General features: G+C 42.1%; 1 long non-coding RNA gene across 1 annotated transcript; it reads left to right on the top strand.

Moving 5' to 3' along the window:
* Positions 1-1,209: 1,209 nt before the first annotated feature.
* Positions 1,210-10,613, top strand: LOC124262870. The gene is made up of 3 exons (XR_006894712.1): positions 1,210-1,292; positions 8,590-8,724; positions 10,516-10,613. It is a non-coding gene; the product is annotated as an uncharacterized LOC124262870 (long non-coding RNA).
* The last annotated feature ends 2 nt before the right edge of the window (positions 10,614-10,615 follow it).

The raw sequence follows: 10,615 nt of genomic DNA on the forward strand, positions 1-10,615 counted from the left end.
ATGTCCCTTCTCGGATTCCATAGTTCAGGGACAGGTCGACATTCTACTTAAACCTATAGAAAATACCAGCAACTGTGGACATGGACGAACTATCATTGCTACATTCAATGGCATCAACGGCCGGGGGTGGTTCCCATATCAATATGTCAGCAACCGCCAACGCCAACGCCAACGCCAACGCCAACGCCACATGCCCTGCCATGTGGGTCGGTGTGCAGACAAGCCAGGGTCGTGCCGGGGTAGTCAAGTGATGGCGGTGTCCCAAAGTCTCACCCAGGAGGGTCTTGTGGCGTTATTGGCTGCCATATTCTACATTGGATACAGCAGACAGCTGGTCCTACTGCCATGCTTATCCATCAGCTTGTGTCTGGAGTGAGTGAGTGAGTGAGTGAAAGAGTGAGTGAGTGAGTGAGTAAGTTCCACCGGGGGAGATTTTGTTATACACTTGTAATTCCATTCCTGTCCAAACACAAGGCCATTAGTTCTACAAGTCATGTTTAATTCGTAAGGATTTAATATTTTCGATCGAATCCCCACATGGGTACAATGTGTGAAGCCCATTTCTGGTGTCCCCCGCCGTGATGTTGCTGGAATATTACTAAAAGCGGCGTAAAACCAAACTCAGTCAGTCAGTCAGTAATATTTTCGAAAGTTCTCGAGTTTGATTGATTTGCGTTGGAGTGAAGTTTAGACCCAGAAATATAGATATCCTAATTAAAATGAGATGGATATAATCACAAAAGAGTCTTGTCTTGATCCTAGACTTGAGTTGGACTTGTTCTTCATTATCTCTTGTTTATATTTGTTTCTTGTTAGCGCCTCATTCGGCAACATTCACTCTATATGACGGCGGTCTGTAAATTATCATGTCAATCTCGTGATGAACAGAATCGATCTACGTGTGTCAACCACGCCAGCAAGCCTGACCACCCAATCCCGTTACTCTTCCCTTAAGACAAGCATAGGTTGCTGAAGAACAGTTCTAACCCGGATCTTCACGGGTTCCTTGTTTGTTGCCAGGGTGTGGGAGCCAGTGGGAGCCAGACTAGATCCGGGAGGCAACCATGACCTTTGATATCTTGGACAAGGGATTCGTAATCTTGTTCCACTTCCGCTTACATTGTGTTACTACGCCGACATAGACGAGAATATAAATTTACGTCCGTATGTGAATCAGTTCACACGATCGCTGTCATATCTATATTCAACCAGGGTGACCCGAAGTACACCGCCAGTACGGTTAGATTCATTGTGAAAAGTGGACATACATTAGACCTAAACCCCCTGACAAGGTGAGCTTCTTGGATTTACAAGTTTGATTCTGCCTTTAGTAATTTATTAGAAAATTACTTTATGTAGTTGCAGTAGTAGAGATATTCATTTAAGTGAGTGAGTGGGTATGGTTTTACGCCGATTTTAGCAATATTCCAGCAATATCACGTCGGGGGACACCAGAAATGGGCTTCGCACATTGTACCCATGTGGGGAATCGAACCCGGGTCTTCGGCGTGACGAGCGGACGCTTTATTAGGCTACCCAACCGCCCCGTCAAATGAGAGAGAAAGAGTGTGTTTGTGGAAGACGCAGGAGGGGGGCGTTTTGTTTCTACGATTAAAAATTCTTGTTTAAAACATTAAATCATGAACGTATACCCAAATGATCCTAATATCATATAAGTCCTGTGAGCAGTCGGGAGTTGCCATATATACTGAAAAGCAAAAAAAAAACCCCGCATATCTGGAAAAAAGGTCAGCTATAAGTTTTATTTGTCTCAATATTAAATATAAAGGTACGGGAAATGACATAAACACGTCACGATTTAATTCTAGAAGCCCAAAAGTCCAGAAACTCTCCATACTGTGGTCTGACAAAGGAGTTGACAAAATTCAACATGCAGTTATTATGAATATTTTCCAAGGATAAAAAACGTTTGTTTTTTCTAAAACTCAAAATTGAGACTACCATGCCCATGGGCCCCCTTTGTATTTGGCTGGTTGGTTTGTTGTTTGACGCCGCACTCAGCAATATTCGAGCTATATGGTGGCGGTCTATAAATAATCGAGTCTGGACCAGACAATCCAGTGATAAGCAGCATGAGCATCAATCTACGTATTTGGTATACGATGACATGTGTCAACCAAGTCAACGAGCCTGACCACCTGATCCTGTTAGTCGCCGCTTACCCGTCCCTTAGAAGCAACCAGTGTCTATATTTAGTCAACCTTTACATGTCCACATCTCGATCCGAAACAGCAACAGCTCCATCTTTTTACGACAACATTGTACTAATGCTGAAATGAGGCTAGAGGCTAGTATATCAGAAGACATAGTGCGTGCTGGAATACCTCCACGAAAGCATTACCTTCCCAACGTACATACAACGTACATATACGTGAACAAGATTCGGCTACAGCATCCGTGGTTCCATTGTATTGTTGCGGAATAGCAATATTTAACGATAAAAATAACTATAATAATTTACTGAACTCTATTCCACATGGCAGTGTGTGAGCATGTTGTAGATATAGCGTCTCTCGTTTACATACATGGACAAATAAAACAATAAGTATGGATTTTAGCATCTGAATATCAGTGAAATATGTAAGAAACTTTACATATACAAATACATAGGATTGTTAGTCCGTTCGTTGTTTAACGCTGCACTCTGAGGTCTGTAAATAATAGTGTCTGGACCAGTCAGTCCAGTGATTCACATCATAAGCTGGCATGTGTCAACCAAGTCAGCGAGTCTGAACACCCGATCATGTCAGTCGACAGGCATGTGTTGCTAACGACCAATTCTAATCCTGGACTAAGATTTTCGAAGCTCTCCTAGTGTTAAGAAGGTCGTAAGTGTCATACGTTAACGTTAACTTACGACTATCTTAGCTCTAAGAGAGCTTCGAAAATCTTGGCCCAGATCTTCACGCGTTCAAATACATTGGGGAAATGCGATCTGACATACATAGTTCGCCGTTACTACACAAGATATAGCCTAAACACATTCATTAAATATCGCGCCGAAACACCCAGCACATTCATTAGATATCGCGCCGAAACGCCCAGCACATTCATTAGATATCGCGCCGAAACGCCTAACACATTCATTAGATATCGCGCCGAAACGCCTAGCACATTCATTAGATATCTCGCCGAAACACCTAGCAAATTCATTAGATATCGTGCCGAAACGCCTAACACATTCATTAGATATCGCGCCGAAACACCTAGCACATTCATTAGATATCGCGCTGAAACGCCTAACACATTCATTAAATATCGTGCCGAAACACCTAGCACATTCATTAGATATCGCGCCGAAACGCCTAACACATTCATTAGATATCGCGCCGAAACGCCTAGCATATTCATTAGATATCGCGCAGAAACGCCTAACACATTCATTAGATATCGCGCCGAAACATCTAGCACATTCATTAGATATCGCGCCGAAACGCCCAGCACATTCATTAGATATCGCGCCGAAACGCCTAGCACATTCATAAGATATCGCGCTGAAACGCCCAGGACATTCATTAGATATCGCACCGAAACACCCAGCACATTCATTAGATATCGCGCCGAAACGCCTAACACATTCATTAGATATCGCGCCGAAACGCCTAGCACATTCATTAGATATCGCGCCGAAACGCCTAGCACATTCATTAGATATCGCGCCGAAACGAAACACCTAACACATTCATTAGATAGCACATTCATTAGATATCGCGCCGAAACGCCTAACACATTCATTAGATATCGCGCCGAAACGCCTAACACATTCATTAGATATCGCGCCGAAACACCTAGCACATTCATTAGATATCGCGCCGAAACGCCTAACACATTCATTAAATATCGCGCCGAAACACCTAGCATATCACGCCGAAACGCCTACACATTCATTAGATATCGCGCCGAAACGCCTAGCACATTCATTAGATATCGCGCCGAAACGCCTAGCAATTCATTAGATATCGCGCTAAACGCCTAAACGCCAGCACATTCATTAGATATCGCGCCGAAACGCCTAGCACATTCATTAGATATCGCGCCGAAACGCCCAGGACATTCATTAGATATATCATTCATTAGATATCGCGCCGAAACGCCTAGCACATTCATTCATTCATTAGATATCGCGCCGAAACGCCTAGCACATTCATTAGATATCGCGCCGAAACGCCTAACGCCAGCACATTCATTAGATATCGCGCCGAAACACCCAGCACATTCATTCATTAGATATCGCGCCGAAACGCCTAACATTCATTCATATCGCGCCGAAACGCCTAGATATTAGATATCGCGCCGAAACACCGACGCATTCATTTCAGATATCGCGCCGAAACGCCTAACACATTCATTAGATATCGCGCCGAAACGCCCAGCACATTCATTAGATATCGCGCCGAAACGCCTAACACATTCATTAGATATCAGCGCCGAAACGCCTAGCACATTCATTAGATATCGCGCCGAAACACGCCTAGCACATTCATTAGATATCGCGCCGAAGCGCCTAACGATATCGCCGAAACGCGCTAGATATCACATTCATTAGATATCGCGCCGAAACGCACATTCATTAGATATCGCGCCGCATTAAGAAACGCATTTCATTAGATATCGCGCCGAAACGCCTAGCACATTCATTAGATATCGCGCCGAAACGCCTAGCACATTCATTAGATATCGCGCCGAAACACCTAGCACATTCATTAGATATCGCGCCGAAACGCCTAGCACATTCATTAGATATCGCGCAGAAACACCTAGTACACTCATTTGATATCGCGCCGAAACGCCTAGCACATTCATTAGATATCGCGCCGAAACGCCTAGCACATTCATTAGATATCGCGCCGAAACGCCTAGCACATTCATTAGATGTCGCGCCGAAACACCCAGCACATTCATTAGATATCGCGCCGAAACACCTAGCACATTCATTAGATGTCGCGCCGAAACACCTATCGCTCCTAATCAAGACATAGCGCAGAACAATATACTGATTAAGACATTTATAAAATTCACCCTTCTGGCTCCGGATTCTCTACAATATGTCAGCTAAAATCTTGCTACTGTTTCACAATAAACAATTCACCGCAGAAGCACACATCTGTCAAACATATTTATTATATTCGACAGACATAGTTTATAAAGTATCATAAACGACAAACATGTTGTGCAATGAATGAATGAATGAATGAATGAATGAATGAATGAATGAATGAATGTCTTTATTTCCTCCAAAAGATATTCGAAGATTACATAAACATAACATCAGTCAGTTACATATATGAACATATGATATTTACAAGGCACGGATATTTACAACAACTATAGTTCAGAAAGTATACATCAAAGAATCTTTAAATAATAGATATAGTTAGAAAAATGTAGTATGGTGGTTTGCCATGCTGTTTCATTAAGGCCATGGATGTGAAGTTTTGCAACACAATAGAGTACAAGGGCATCTTCATCATCTAGCATTTCAGTTATTACATACATCTGCACCCAGTAGGTCAAGTAGTGTCATATAAAATGATTTCTTTGGCTCATTGTAAATTCAGCTACATGTAGACTCAGTGTTTGATGGATTACAGCATATCTGCACATATCCTCTCTTATGGATGGAGAGTCTCAATTTCCATTGAGCTTCTTCGTGAGAGAAGATAGAACTTACAACTATTCTGCGCCAAACTGTCTTTGAGGGAAAATACCAGTTTGCACATAAGTTACTACATATTTAAATATACTACTTATATATACTAAATATCATAAACCACAAACCTGTAGTGCAAGGTAGGCAGGCCCTATGTACATGGAGTGAGTAGTTCAAAGTTTACGTCACGACATCGGCAATGTTTCAGCCATATAGTGACTACAAAATGTCATATACTGAGAATAAATATACAACGAAGGACAGTATAACAATTAGAGTATCACAAATTAATTAAACCTAGTTAGAGTTCAGTGTAAACTGCTTAATGATTGCAAAACAACACAATATAAAATCGAGCTATAGATCGCCAGCAACTGAGGACAGACCACCATGCTAGGGACCATGGGGACTTACATTACTTTTGCTACTTGCATGGACCCTAGCTGGATTTACATCATCCCTTCCGCTGTTGGCTAATTTTGAGCAATTTAGCCATAAATTAAAATTACAAACATTCTACGATTAAAACTCTCGTAATGATCAAATACATTGAATGATGTGGTCTTAAGTACCGCCATATAGCTGGGATATTGCTGAGTGCGGCGTAAAACTAAACTCACTCACTCACTCACTTAAGTACCCTCTTCGGAAGACAATTATTTTACGCGACTTCAAACACCTCTCGGGGTACAGCCACTAACAATCAAAGTTATTCATTTATTCGACTAAATTTAAGAAAATAACTTATTAATTACAGTACATGATCACAATTTATGAATGAAATCGATTTACTTTAAAATAACAAAAATTAATCGAGGAAGTATGTACATGGAACAAATGACGACAATAGTACAGTGTGATACACGATACTGTTCGTATCTTCTTTGTGACGGTTAGCAGCACTTGAGCGGTGGCAGGGGACAAAGAAGCCGTGACTAACAACTAGCCTCTGAAATGAACATATTTTACTGAAAAAAAGTTCATAGTAAAAAAAAAAATATGATGAAAAGGAGCCCTGAGATTTTCTTCCTGAAGCTGAGGAAATCTAGACTTGCCACATTTTCTAGACTTGCGTGGGCTTTCTTGGATATATTTACTTCAGGGTCTGTACGACAGACTAATGATAGGTGTGATGAGTTGCGTCCTTTAGATAACTAGAAACGTCCGCCTTGATATATGTCTCTGTGTCTTCCGCCTCATACACACGCTTGGACCTGCCTCAGTCAGGGCTTCCCTTCCAGGCGCTGATATAACTGAAACATTTCCAAACCCAAATCACTGACTAACCCACCCACTCTGTCACTCACCAACTCACTCTCACCCACCCACCCAATCACTCACTTACCTTCTCAGCCAACAAACAACCCACTCCCCAACCCGATGACTCACTCCCCCACCCAGTGATTCACCCACCAACCCACTCCCCCACCCACTTCTTCGCTCATCCAATCACTTACCCACCCACCCACTCACCCACTTCTTCGCTCTCCCAATCACACCCACAAACTTACTCGCTCACCCAATCACTAACTCAACAACCCACCCACTTAATGATTCGCACACCTACCCATGAACCCACCCACTTACTGACTGACTCACCCACTCAAAAACCCACCCACTCACTCACTCGACAAGCCACCCGCCCTCTCACCACTGGAGCGTCAGATTTGGATAAGTCCTCTACACGTATAACCAATACTCGAAAGACACTCTTCAACAACGGCCTTGAATTCAGTAACCTTTATGAAATAACGTTTGAGCAGGGAATGTATGACATTATTTGAAACAATTGTAGAATGAAACACGCCAAAGGCTGGCGTTGCTAGTATATTACTTGACCTCGTCCAGTAATGATATGGGCAAATCTTCAAAGAGAAGGCTGAAAAAACCAACGCTTTCGCTGAAAGAAATACATTTGGTATATGACAAATCGTGAAAGACACACATCTCATCACATCATACATACTCCGAGGCCCTAAAAAACCCGGGTTAGTTTTGTTCTCAAGTAACCCATGCTTGTCGTAAGAGGTGACTAACGGGATCGGGTGGTCAGGTTTGCTGACTTGGGTTACACATGCCATCGTATCCCAATTGTGTAGATCGATGCTCATGCTGTTGATCAATGGATTGTCTGGTCCAGACCCGATTATTTACAGACCGCCGCCATATTGCTGAAATATCGCTGAGTGCATGAAGAAAGCATGTACAATGTGAATGACCCCCCTAAAATGTATGTACAAAGTAAGAGACCCCCTTCCCCCGCATGTCATGCATAATGCCCTTCCCATCATTTGTAAGCATGAATTTTAAATATGACATGTGTACAAAATTGATGCCCCCTCTCCCCCGCCAACTCCCTAGAACAATATGGGTGACCCCCCTTAAAATCATCACACACATGCACGCACGCACGCACACACTCAGCCATAAATTAGGTACGGTCCCTTACAAGTCTACTTTAAAACCAGGTTTACAAATATATATAAACTACTGCAAAAGTGACAGCGACAGAACCAAGAAGTGTTGCAATACAGATTCATATTCAATATGGGCGGTGGGACAGCCTAGTGCTTAAAGCGTTCGCTCGTCACCGGGTTAGAGTGAAATTCTTGAATTTTGTATGGAAGACCATACTCACTCACAATTGCAATTGCAGCCAAAATACAGCGACAAATAAAGTCAGAGGAAACATGCTCATCTTCCAGCACCTGTGATGCAGCCTCCCAAAAGGCATGGTCAGCTGGGTATCCATGATGAACATATTATCTTTACCCAGCCGCTGGTGTTGATGTATTTTCTACCATGAAGCATTTGAAATGCTTTACCAAGGGCTTGAAGGTTGTAACCTTGATCAAACAGCATGTTTTAGCAAGTAGATATATGTTTCCGCCATAATTAGTTGATTTTGTTTGTTTCAGGAATGGCAGTCCTCTAGAGTGAGTGAGTCACACTTCGAAAAAGATAGATGGCAGGAGGTGTGGTTTTAGCTCACCTGGTCATCTGCTCAGCGTGTATCATCGTCCATGGATATTTTGCAGCTAAACTTAATATAGGTAGGTAACATACTCACAGGAACAGCTGTCACCGACGGACATTTAGTATCTAGTAAGGTTTGTTTTATAGAGAGAGGGGTTTTATCAATATTTCAATATTCCATCTTCACACATTGTACCCATGTGGGGAATTCGAAGCGAACCTGGGTCGCGAACCCTCTAACCACTAGGCTTCCCCACCTCCCTGAGAGAGAGAAGGAGAGAGAGAGAGACTTTTATTAAAAGTATGGGTCTTAATAGACAAAACTGAAAGGCCACTGACAATTTCTTAAAGCAGTCTTAAACAAAACTATTTTTCACACATTTCCTTAGACAATCTATATATATTTTTTACTTCATGATACGAATTGACATATTTGTGTTCACTCTTTGACACTGTAATGATACGATTTGACACATTTGTAACGATTGGATCCCCTCATGATACGTTTTAACACAGCAACGATACAAAATCGGAAACTTGACACATTCATTATAGTGGAGAAAATTGTTGTAACAGAGATCATATAATAATCTATTTTATTACCTACGCGGGCGAACATATCGGGGTTCATATTTTTGATACGATGCCCTAGGGCAAAATGTCACTTTGTCATGGTGACGTGACGTCATGAATAATGCTATGACGTCACGTTTCTTCTGTGACGTTGCGTTCTACATTCGGCGACGGCGTGTAGACAGCATATGTTTGAAAGTAGATTTGGGTTATTTTCCTCAATTTGACGACTTCCGAAATAAACAGAATATTATATTCGTGCCCATATCATAATATGTTTACGACACTCATGCCTAAATATCGTTACATCCCTCGCTCTCGCTCGGGAAATACCAACATTTAGGCACTCGTGTCGTAAACAGCGTATGACATTGGCACTCATATGATATCCACTATACATGGTCTCTGGTTGTAAGTATCACATGGTGAGTGGTGTAATTCTTTTAAGTTTCTTGTTGTTGCATACACGCGTCAGTGTTAAGCATGTAGGTTGTTTGACCCTTGCCATCCGACTTGAACAGATAAAAGTAGTTTGAAATACAACAATCGCTTGCTGTGAGTCACGTGATCACCTTAGCGGTGACACGTGATGTAGGCAGAGGTTACACAACACCAAATGTTTTCCCATAGACTTCTATAGTAACCTTATATTTTGTTAAAAATTATCCAAGCTATCAACAGCCATTCCATGTACACATTGGTACAGTCTGGCTTTTAAACTACGATAAAACACAATTTCTGGCCAATTTGTCCGGCTAATATTCCGAGCACAGGAAGCGGAACACATCAAGCCCAGTTCCGCACTCAATGTCACCTACTGGAAAATATCTGTACACACAATACGCATAAGTCATATTGATAAAAATACAGCACTAAATACCTATAATTGTTTAATTACTAGATGGATGTGCTTTTAAAAAAGACATAAAAATCTTACACTATTTCATCCAATCACAGCTGTCATATGTCTCTATCTCTTCAGTTGTTTACAAACGGTTCTCGTTCAGGGAGCATGTGATTCTCATTTAGTGTAGGGGAACCTAGTTTTACAAATGCAATGGTGTCATAGGTAGTCTTGGCTTCATGCTGGGCAGTTCGTTGCAGCCAAAAAAGTTGTTCGATTCCTGCTCTGTCCTCTCCATTCATTACGCACTCAGATGACCGTTGCAGATCGCCCAAGGTTTTGGGCGCCGCGTGCAACGTCACATTTTCATTCCACTTCGGTTTCATTATTTCTTATTAAAGACAATGAAATACCACATGAGCCATTTAACGTGATGTTCTTACATGTTAAGGGGTGCCACCGGCATGGAGGGAGGTGGTGAACAGCTACAGCGTCACCAAACTGAAGTTTTATGACATCTCCTCGAATAAGATTCAAGGCACCTACGCACG

Source organism: Haliotis rubra, unplaced genomic scaffold (assembly GCF_003918875.1).
Source record: "Haliotis rubra isolate DU_JTF1 unplaced genomic scaffold, ASM391887v1 Scf86, whole genome shotgun sequence".
NCBI lineage: Eukaryota > Metazoa > Mollusca > Gastropoda > Lepetellida > Haliotidae > Haliotis > Haliotis rubra.